This window comes from Oryctolagus cuniculus, chromosome 3 (assembly GCF_051225735.1).
Source record: "Oryctolagus cuniculus isolate XC-2025 breed Fujian yellow rabbit chromosome 3, ASM5122573v1, whole genome shotgun sequence".
Classification (NCBI taxonomy): Eukaryota; Metazoa; Chordata; class Mammalia; order Lagomorpha; family Leporidae; genus Oryctolagus; species Oryctolagus cuniculus.
The window spans coordinates 48,528,558-48,539,402 of record NC_142869.1 but is presented as its reverse complement, the minus strand read 5'-3'; positions in this window follow the sequence as shown (position 1 = coordinate 48,539,402).

Sequence of the window (10,845 nt, the reverse complement as noted above, 5' to 3'; positions counted from 1 at the left end):
GATACAGTGCAACAACTATTTGCATAGCATGCACTTTGTGGTAAGTATTATAAGTAATCTAGAATGATCTAAAGTACATGGGAGATTTACAAAGTTTAGATGAAAATACTATGCCATTTTATATATGGGACTCGAGCATCTACAGATTTTGCTGTCCGTGGAAGGTCTGAAACCAATCCCCCACAGATTCTGAGAGACCACTATAATAGATAGCCGGATATGACACACCTTCTGCTACAAATCAACAGGAAGAGCTAACACTGGTATTCTAGTACTCCATTTTAACAAGTAAAAAGCTGAAAAAACTGAAAAAAAATCTTAGATCTCTAAGAGCAGGGAGGTTACACGGCAGACACACTTTCCTGAGACTGGAGAGAGAGAGGCAAACACAGAGAATTACAGCTGTCAAAGCAGAAATCCAGGAGTGGAAACCTCTATTGGATCCAGTGCCAGGAGAGGAAACCTGATTTCTGACTGACAAAGACCTTGAGGTTCAGAGGGGAAAGTCCGTGAGAACAGCTCCTGGGTATCCTGGTCATCAGGGGTCCCCTACACTTTTGTGAGTTTTGTCTCCAGGTACTGTATCATATTCTCACAGTGAATGACAAAGAAAAACTCTCTCCTGTTTCTGGCAGAGGGAAAAGGAAAATGGCCATTTTGAAATGTACCGTAACATTCTCTGAGTAAGGTCTGCCTCCAGGACAAACAACTTAACCAGAATTTTATCTACTGTCAGAGCTTACCTGACCTTAAGAAAGGGAAGTACACAACTCCAGCCTATTTCAATCATCCTGACACACTTAAGAGGCATAGGGAGAACTGAGAAGCACTTGTGAAGTTCACAGCCCAGAGGCAGAGACTTGCAAGAAAACCAAGATGTAAGAATATAGAATATTTTCTCTCCTTCAGGACTTTATCACCACATCACAAAAGACCATTTATAGCAGTTCTTTATACCTAGTACATCATGACCAGCTATAACAACAATAACAGAAGTGACAAGGAACGCCAAAAAGGCAAATACCCCCACATCTTGAATACACATAGCAGGCATCAGAACCAAACTCAGATATAGCAGGGATGTTGGATTTACCAGACTGAAAATTTAACATACTTGTGATTAATATGCAAGGGACTCTAACAAATAAAGTAGACGGCATGAAGAACAGATGACCAATGTAAGTGGAGAGATGGAAATTCTGAGAAGGAATAAAAAAATAAATGTGGGCGATAAAAACACCATAACAGAAATGAAGAATACCTTAGAAGGGCTAATTTGTAGATTGAACGTACTACTGAGGAAAGAATCTCCAAGTTTGAGACTATCTCAATAGAAATCTACAAAATTGAAAAGCAAAGAGGGAAAAAGACCAGAGCCAGTGCAGGTGGGAAAAGGACAGAACAACCAAGAAGTGTGGAACATGGACAAGAGGTAAAAATATGTGCAATGGTAATACAACCAGGAGAAGAAAGAAGAAGGCACAGGTAAAATAAATGAAACAATGACTGAAAATTTCCCCAACTATTATCCAACACCAAATCACATTCCAGGAAACTCACAGAAGACAAAGTAGGATAAACGCCAGAAAAAGCTACACCCGAAAATAGCACATTCAAGCTACAGAAAATGAAAGAGAAAGACAAGACTCTGAAAGAAGTTAGAGGAATAAATAATCTTATATAGAGGATCACAGATAACACATATCCAAATTCTCAGTATCCACGCAAACAAGAGGAGAATGTGTTAAGAGAAAAATCCTCCAACCTGGAAAGATACCAGGAAAATAATCCTTCAAAAAATGAAGGAAAAACATGAACTTTCTCAGGCAAACACAAAGAGAATGTGTTGTCAGAAGACCTGCCTTTCAACAAACAGTAAAAATTCTCTAGAGGCAAGGAAAATGATATAGATCTGAACCTTGAATATATGTACAGAATGCAAAAGTATTGAAGGAACAGTGAAGGTAAGACAAAACCTTTTATTTTTATTACTCTTTCTTTATCTAACAGATATTTCTTCAAAATAATAATACCAAGAACATATTTGATTATTCTTGCTTTCTACATATCAGCTTATATATGTGTGTATATATAGGAAAAGAATAAAGTCATTGATGCACGGGATAGGAAAAGGAATTAGAATTATTTTGCTATTGTAAGATGTCCACATGATCCATGAAGTGATATGGTGCTCTTTAAAAGTGGACCTGAAGTAGTTGTAAATGTATATTGCAAGCTTTAGGGAAGTCTCTCTCTCTCTCTCTCTCTCTCTCTCTCTCTCTCTCTCATACACACACACATACACACACACACAAGCTAACTGATACACTAACAAAGCAAAGCAAATAGACTCATGTCAAATGCTCAACTGAAACCTCTGGATCACTTGGGTTCAAATCATGAGCCAGAAACCATACAATAATTTAAAGAGGGAAAGCTTAACATAAAGATTTATTTAGTATCAAAGAATTGAGGACTGAGGGAGTAAATTCTGAAGCACAGAGGAATGGGAGAGGTAAGGAGCAGCTATGACCTCTGGGTCTCACAGGAAGTTCAGTTAAGGAAGGATAAAATCTAGAGTGGCCCTTCCTCCACCCAAAGTTGAGAGCCAGATCTCAGAGAAGTTGCATTTGTGGCTACTGGGTAGTGAAGGAGTTCACTGGGGTTGTACGGACTACAAGGGGAGGGCAGAGTGGTGATGGGAAGACATCTGCTGGGCACCTATGAGAGTTACTGGACTGTTGGGCGCGTCAGTTACCAGCTGTACTCCTGTCTCACAAGTTGTACCATTTTTCACTATAGGAACAAGCAGAGAATACCGCAGAGCCAGAAAAGTCACGTTTCCACCAAGTCCCTCTGGTGCCCTCTACTGGCCAAGTTTAACGTCTTCCCAGTTGGCAAAAAAATCTGGTCATAGGGTCCAGCTCCAGTATCATACATTGGAAGAAAAAGTATGGATTGTTTGGGGGCTGGGGTATAATACATTGATAACTGGTCCCCACACTGAATTATTTTAAGATGAAATAACAGGATGTCTGTGATTTGCTTCAAGATAATTTTGTTGGGGGTAGAAGAAGCAAGATGTTTTTAAGATAATTGTTGAAGATGAAGGATTGATATAAAAGAGTCCATTATACTCTGTTTATTCATTTTCATAATTTTAAAATTTAAAAATATGAATGGACACATTATCATCCCCAAGTAAGCCAAAGCTTTCCCCTAATCATCTAGGTCTGCTCAGAATCAGGCGGGGCTAAGAACATACCTCATGTTCCCTGAATACACTTGACTGGGAAGATGGGACTATCACTCTGGCTGGGGATGGGAGAAGAAGGGATTTTCCTCGCATGGAGACATTTGGGATTGGAACTAGGAAGCCATCCAGGTAGACATGTGCTCTTAGCATTGAACGGGGCTGGCAAAATAATTGCCTTATATAAGTTTAAGAGTGCCAAGCACTGACAACAGTGGCTAAGCTATCCTAAGCATTATGAACCTGCTTGTTGTTTCTGTTTTGTGTTAATGATCTCTGCATCATCAAACCTGGAGCAGGCACTACTGTAACTCAGCCTTAGCCTCCCAAAGGAGAAAGCTGACCAGGACCTCACTGTGTCCTCCATTTCCCCTGTTCCTGGTGTTTTTAGGAAAGGAAGACAACAGTGGCACCGGCTTCCTCAGCAAAGACTGATGATAGAGATGCTGCCAGCAGTCTTGGAGTTAGAAAGGTGATGATTGCAATAATGCTGGCCACAGGGAGGGCAGCGGAGTGCCCTGCAGGACCCTGTGGAGCCCTGAGGAGTTCAGCAGCAACTGGGCACTGGGGTCCTGAGTAGGCACCCACAGGTATGGCAGGGAGTAGGAGCCATCATGCCTATGGTCCAGGATGAGGTGGAGGTCACGCCAAGGAGTTTGCTAACTAGTGGAAGGAAGTTGATTGAACATCGCATGGAGGCTTTTGGAGGATAGGATTTCATTTCCTACCGCCGAGGTGGTGGTAGTATCTGTGTGGGTAGCAAGTGTGTGTGCCACAAGCAGGCAGACATGCATGTGTGAGTGTGGACATTGAGTTGTGTGGCATCAGGGGCAATGGGAGGATACAATCTCTGGCAAAGGGAGCAAGACTTCACATTTAGGTTAAATACGTGATTAAGTGAACATCAGTTGATAATCAGCTCCATAGATGTTTCCCCTCTACAGTGAAGCTGGGTTTCATACACATTTCATTTATGGTGAATCACTCAAAGTGCTTGACTTAGCAGATAAGCTAGCTCAAAAACTAATGAGACAATATAGGAGAGAGAAGGGACAAAAGTACTCATTGAAATTTTAAAAATTATTTATTTAAGAGGCAGAAAGAGACAGAGAGCCCCCAACTGCTTGTTTACTCTGCCAGTGCCTGCAACCAAGAGACTGTAGCTGAAGCCAGATCTTCTACCTAGGAGCGGGAGCCCAATCACTTGAGCTCTGCTTCCCAGGGTCTGCATTAGCAGCAATCTGGAGTTAGGTATTGACCCCAAGAATACTATTGTTGTTGCTTAAATATTTATTTATTTGAAAGGCAGAGCAACAGAGAGAAAGAGAGAGAGAAAGAGTCAGAGACACAGAGAGAGATGGATAAAGAGTCAGAGAGACAGAGAGAGAGAAAGAGAGAGAGAAATCCATCTACTGATGCCCTTCCTAAATGCCCATTGGGTTAGACCAAAGCCAAGAGCCAAGAACTCCACCTGGATCTCCATGTGGGTGGCAGGGGCCAAAATACTTGGGACATCCTTCTTACTGCCTTCCTAAGAGCCTTACTTAGCAGGAATCTGGATCAGAAGTGGAGTATCCTGGACTCAAACCAGCACTCCAATATAGGATGCCAGCACGGCAAGTAATAGCCTAACCTGCTGCACCACAATGCTGGCCTTAACCACAGGGTATTCTATGATGGAGTGTGGGCATCCTAACTGTTGTCTTAACCCTTAGGCTAAACACCCACCAGCGGTACTCATTTTAGTAGTGTATCTACTCTGACACCAAATGGGGCTCCTTTGGGTCATATGGGTCCTCACATGGCTCTCCCAGTGCAACACCTTGCAGCTCTGTGGAATGCTAGCCCTTAAAGATCTGATTTTGGTTTTAATAATGCAAAGCAACCAGCTTATCTAGAACACAATGAAGAATATCAATTTCTCTCTTTTCATAGGAAAATGAAATTTCAGAATTGTATTTTATGTCTCATATTAAGTGGAATCCTATATAAGTAATGGATTGTATAGTTAGAACTATGAATTCCATTTTAGTGTAAGGGAAGCTTTGATAATCTAGGTGATAAAAGATTTTGTTTCATATGGTGACTTTAGACCCTATCCTTGCACAACATGTCTCCTCTGTATGATTCTTTTTTATAAATAGGAAATCAAACACTTGCTTCCTTTGAGTGTGGTGAATGAGTGTTGCATTTACTATTTTGTTTCATACAAAGCTAAAGTGACTCCCTAAGGAGCAGGAAAGGACAGGAAGAACACTGAAAAGTGAAAATGAAGCTTAAATGTAGCATCTGGGGGAAGAAAGGGTCAAAGGTTTGGAAAGCATCCCTTGTCAATATCTCAAAGGGAATAAACAGTAATGGGTATGGGTAGCAATGAAAGAGACCTGCCACAAGGAAGTGAACTTGGCTATGTGTACTGAGAAGCCTAAGTCTGATGTTAGTGCCCAGACGTGACTATAAGCAGTTTATCATCTGAGCCATCTGTGCACACCCGGACCCCTACCTACATTTTAGCCCTCTATGAAAAGGCATAAGACACCCATTAATGCAAAGCAATCCTGTGGCTGCTGCTTAGGAGGCACGAATGTGCTTTTGACTCTGCCTGTGGCCTTTACTCTGCTTTTTCTGGAGCCCTCCTTGGAATTAGCAACACCTTTGGGGGCTTCAGGCGTGGCTGTGTTTTTTGTTAACTGAAGACAGAAGAGCCCCTGGGTAGGGAAGTCCAACTGGGCTCTTTGCTGGGGTTCACAAGCATGTGGCCCAATTCAAATGATTTGAGGGCGAGAGGAAAGCGATGGGAAAGGGTGAGAATCGTTCGGACAGGAATGGAACTGGAACCTGACCCAGAACAAAGCCTTCATGATCAGGGCAAGAAGAACGGTTGAGTATGAGGCAGCAACTGTTCCCGGAATCGCTCCTTAGCCTTGCTGCTGGCTGGATCGTGCGGAAGGACAGCACTGTGGAGGCAGGGGAAAGTGCTGATGCACTGCACTGTGGAACACGTGAGCACGCGGCATTGCTCTATGATTCTTGTAGACGGGGTCAAACACTGCTTAGGCCGAAGGAGAGGAGACCGTCCATCCATCTGCACACCAGACCCACCTGGGGATCCAGGCGGTTGCTAACTGGGGAGTGTCCACTCCTGGTCCTGTGGAAGTGGTAGGGCTGCCGCTGAGCTCAGGGGTCACAGGAGGCAGAGGTGCCCAAGCACTGGAGCAGCTGCGACCCTCGGATTGTGGGGGCTCCTGCCTTTCCTGAGCTGGGAAAACAATTCTCAGGCAGTTGGAATGCTCTGCAGTGTAGGTTAAAGCGAACACTTTTTTGGTTTTCAGTTTTTCTGGGCTTCAAGTGATTTCCTTACACAAAGCCTGGAATTATGTGACTTTATAAAAAAGTAGTTTCAGATGCATTACTGTAAAATAAATTTATTATTCCCTAACATTCCAATTTGTTTTACCTGTCAGTGATGTAAGCCTCTTGTTGTGTGACAGAAGCTTGTGTGTCTCTTGACTTTCCCATAGCGTTTTCTTTAGACTTTAGAATGTTTCTGATACAAACTATGCTTCAAAATAAGAAAATACATTGGGCGATTCCCTGATACTTTTCAAGAGCAGCTTAGGGAGAAAATCAGTTTTCCAAGTTTGTTGTATATAATTTCCACACAAACCTCCTAAAGCAAAATCAATATGCAATAAAATCCTGGGCGCTGGAACTATCGCTGTCAGTTTCTCACGGAGAAGTGTATTAGATCCAATTCCCCATTCGACTTGTGCACATTTTGTGTCCAGATACCCTTTTTGAAAACCCAGAATGAAAATGCCTGATACTTTCTGCACAACTTATTTCCTGTACTTTTTTTTTCTGCTTCCAGTAGAAGATTTGCAAAGTAGCATAATACATTTTTTAAAAAAGTATTCAAGAAAGAAGGAGAGAGAGTCAATTTACAAGAATAATTGACTGCTTTTCCTGATTATGGAAGGAGGAAAATACAAAAAGAAGTCAGCAGGCAGGGCCCTGTTCTGTGCTATTGACTTCTTATCGCCATCCTAACCTCTCTCGCAGGTTGGGTCAGGATGCAGTTCCTCCAGTTCTGCAGGAGGCCAACCTGACCTTTGGCTGGGCTGCCTAAAGGCCCGGTGCTTCCTCCCGCCCAGGGGGCCTGGGTGCAGCCATGCAAACGTTGCTGGTTAATCACGGGCAGGTCCTGTCTCCTGACTTCCTGTTTACTTTCCTCCACCATCACACTCAGAGCCTTGCTTCGAGCTTCCAGGAATTAATAAAGGAAAAGACAAACAGACTACTGAGATTCTAATTAACTTTGATATGGATTTATGTGTAAAATTGGGCGAGTCACTGATTTTTAATAAATGGGAGAGAAAACCTTAGATTAATGTAATAGCTGAGAACACAGGAACCAGAACTTTGATGCTTGCTTAATTCTTTCTCCCAACCCATGTCATTTGGAGGGGAAAAAAAAAAAAAATCAAAGACCATTATGAAGGGGGAAAGGAAGAGGGATTATGCAAATCAAAAGTGCACAGGACTAAATCATTAGTCTTGTGCAAATGAGCTGCTCCTTCTTGTACTTTTCAGAAGTGTTTTGGGGCTATATTTGCAGGGGATTCATTCCTGAAAATAATGAGAAATGGAGGCATGATGAAAAAGAACATGACTATAAATGAGCTGATCTTTCTATGTATTACAAGCAGTTCAAAAAAAAAAAAAAAAAGAAAGAAAGAAATAACAGCACTTGGGGTCCAGCAAGAACTTGGCCTTTTTATTTTAATATCCATCTTTTAAATGAAGCAACAGCAATGAACTAGTGACATGCACATGTTGAGTTCCCCCTCTTCCACCTCTTCCAGGCACTATGGCAGGAGTCTGGGCCATTATGTCTGCTTTTCCAGCTGTTCTCACTAGGGGTCTGTTCCCTCTTTCGCCCTGGATTGGAGACTGAGCGGAGTGCAGGGTTCTGACTGCTAACAGGAGCATCTCAGTAGTAGCGGTGGCCCTCTGGGCTCTCCAGCCTCTCATTTTCCCATGTGATGGAATGTTCCAGTGTTGAATAGCATCAAGGTTAAATAATTTAGCCTACATCTCCCTTTTGCCTGTTTGCAGACAGCTAATAGAGATAAAGATTTATTTTGAGTGGTTGTACAGATTAAGTATTCAATTTTTTTCCTAAACGATAAACTGACATCCTGATAGATTTGAAGCAATGCACAAGGCCCTATTTGTTTGATTAACCTTGACTGTGGATGCTTTTGTAGCTTAGGCAGCTGGTTTGAACAAACTTGTAATTTCACAGCCTTACAAAAAAGTCATTAATCTTTTATTGTTTTATAAAGCAGGAACTTAGTGTGTACTTACTGATAATGAGGGGACATGTGTAGGTTGACATAATTTATTGATACTTTATTTCACACCTGAGTTCTTATGGACAAATGCTTATAAATAACATCCTGGGATGTACATGTTTTCTCACCTGTAGTATTTTTTTTTTTTTTAGAATGAAACCTCAAGATTGTATTGTCATTGAGATTTTTGAGAAAAGTAACTAATAGTGGTTCAGAGTTTGGAGCTGATTTCTGGCTTTGCCTATTATTTGTGTGCAACTTTGTGTAAGTCATGTAACCTCTCCAAACTCAATTTCTTAAGCTCAAAGATGGAAACATCATTTGTATACCAAAGTTGTTCTGTCTGAAATGAAGTAATATGTTGGAATTGTTTAGGCCAGTGTTTACCACATAGTAAACTACTTAATAGCATAGCTGTTATTATTATTCCTAGAACTCCCTGGGTTAAGTATACATATATTAAAATATTGATGCATATTGTCAAAGTTCATCTTGAATTTGAGTTGTGGGATTCATTCATGAACGTGCTGTAGTTAAAGGTGATACGGATGTGCACACATGTAAAAGTCGGCCCTAGCATCGACCTGTCTTGCATACATTCTCCCACTATCTGCTTTTTTCCTTTGGAGAACCTCTTTTCCCTCATTCCCAGTCTGTGCAGTTCAGTGAGGTTGACTCTATCCTCTGACCTCAGAAGGAAGCAGGAGTACATGAGCAAGTGTAGGAAATCAAAAGATCATATCCCTCACTTCCCCTGCACAGCAACTGGGTCGGTAAAGGCAGCGTGATGATCTGGGTCACTGAGAACCCACCCTTGGATGTTATTGACTGATTGGGAAAGTGACCTTTTGCTGGTGTTGCTAAGCTTAGAGCTGCTCTTGACCATCTTTGTTCCAGAATAGAAAGAATCTACTAGACCACGAAGTATGGAGAAAGCCAGTGCTAAAATACGGAGAACTTCCCGTATGAACACTTGGAAGCAACTTGTCCGGACATTTGAATTGGGTGAGTCAGTATATTTCGTTTATGGACAAATGACTTTGTATCAGGTCTTTATTAAAGGGTGGCCAGTTCTTCCCAATTATGTCGTGTTCTTCAAGGCCACATCCTGTATGAGGAATAGGCAGGATCTCTGTCAAGTTAAATATTTATGTCCCAGGATGTTTCTGTACCACCATAGGCCCAAGTCACAATAGTTAAATCAATACCCTGTTTCATGCTGTCATTGAATAAGGGCCTGTACTGGGCAGGTTTAGGTTTCCTTCAAAACCGTGACTGAAGCCACTGTCACCTGTAGGTTACCTGGTAACCAACCATAGTTCTATGAATGTATGTGCTTGTGAAAGTGAAGGGAGGAAATTTATTTATTTATTTTAAAGACAGAGAGAGAGAGAGAGGGCACCCATTTGTTGGTTCACTCCTCAAATGCCCAGAACACCTAGCACTAGGCCACACTGAAGTCAGGAGCCTGTCACTCAATCTGGGTCTCTCATGTGAGTGGCAGGGACTCAACTGGTTGAGGCGTCATCTGCTGCCTCCTAGGGTGCACATTATCACGAAGCTGGAATCGGAAGTGGAGCCAGGACTCAAACCCAGGCACTTGGATATGAGATGCAAGGATCCCAAGCTGTGTCTCAACCACTGTGCCAAATGCCCACCCTTAATAAAAAAAAAATTTTAAAGTCAAATGAGTTGGGAATGGCGCTGTGGCATAGCAGGTAAAGCTGCCATCTGCAGTGCCGGAATCTCAGATGGGTACCAGTTCGAGTCCCGGCTACTGCACTTTAGATCCAGCTCCCTGCTAATGCACCTGGGGAAGCAGCAGAAGACGGCCTGAGTGCTTGGACCCCTGCATCAATGTGGGAGGCCTGGAAGATGCTTCTGGCTCCTGGCTTTGGACCAGCCCATTCTGGCCATTTGGGAAGTGAACCAGCATATGGAAGATCTCTCTCTCTCTCTGTTTCTCCCTTCCTCTCTCTCTGTAACTCTGACTTCCAAATAAATACATAAATCTTTTAAAATAGAAAAGCTGAATGCATTGTGGAAATGCAAGTCTTCATAACTGTCTATATTAATTTCTTCCCTGTATGTTAGCATTGCAAAGCACAAGTATTATTTACTTTTTTTTATTTTTATTTGTGCATACGGAACACAGAAAGGCTGAAACAGAGGGCCCATGCCTAGAGGCAACGGAAGGTAATGTCAATACCAGACAGAAAGCTCTGAGCCATGGTC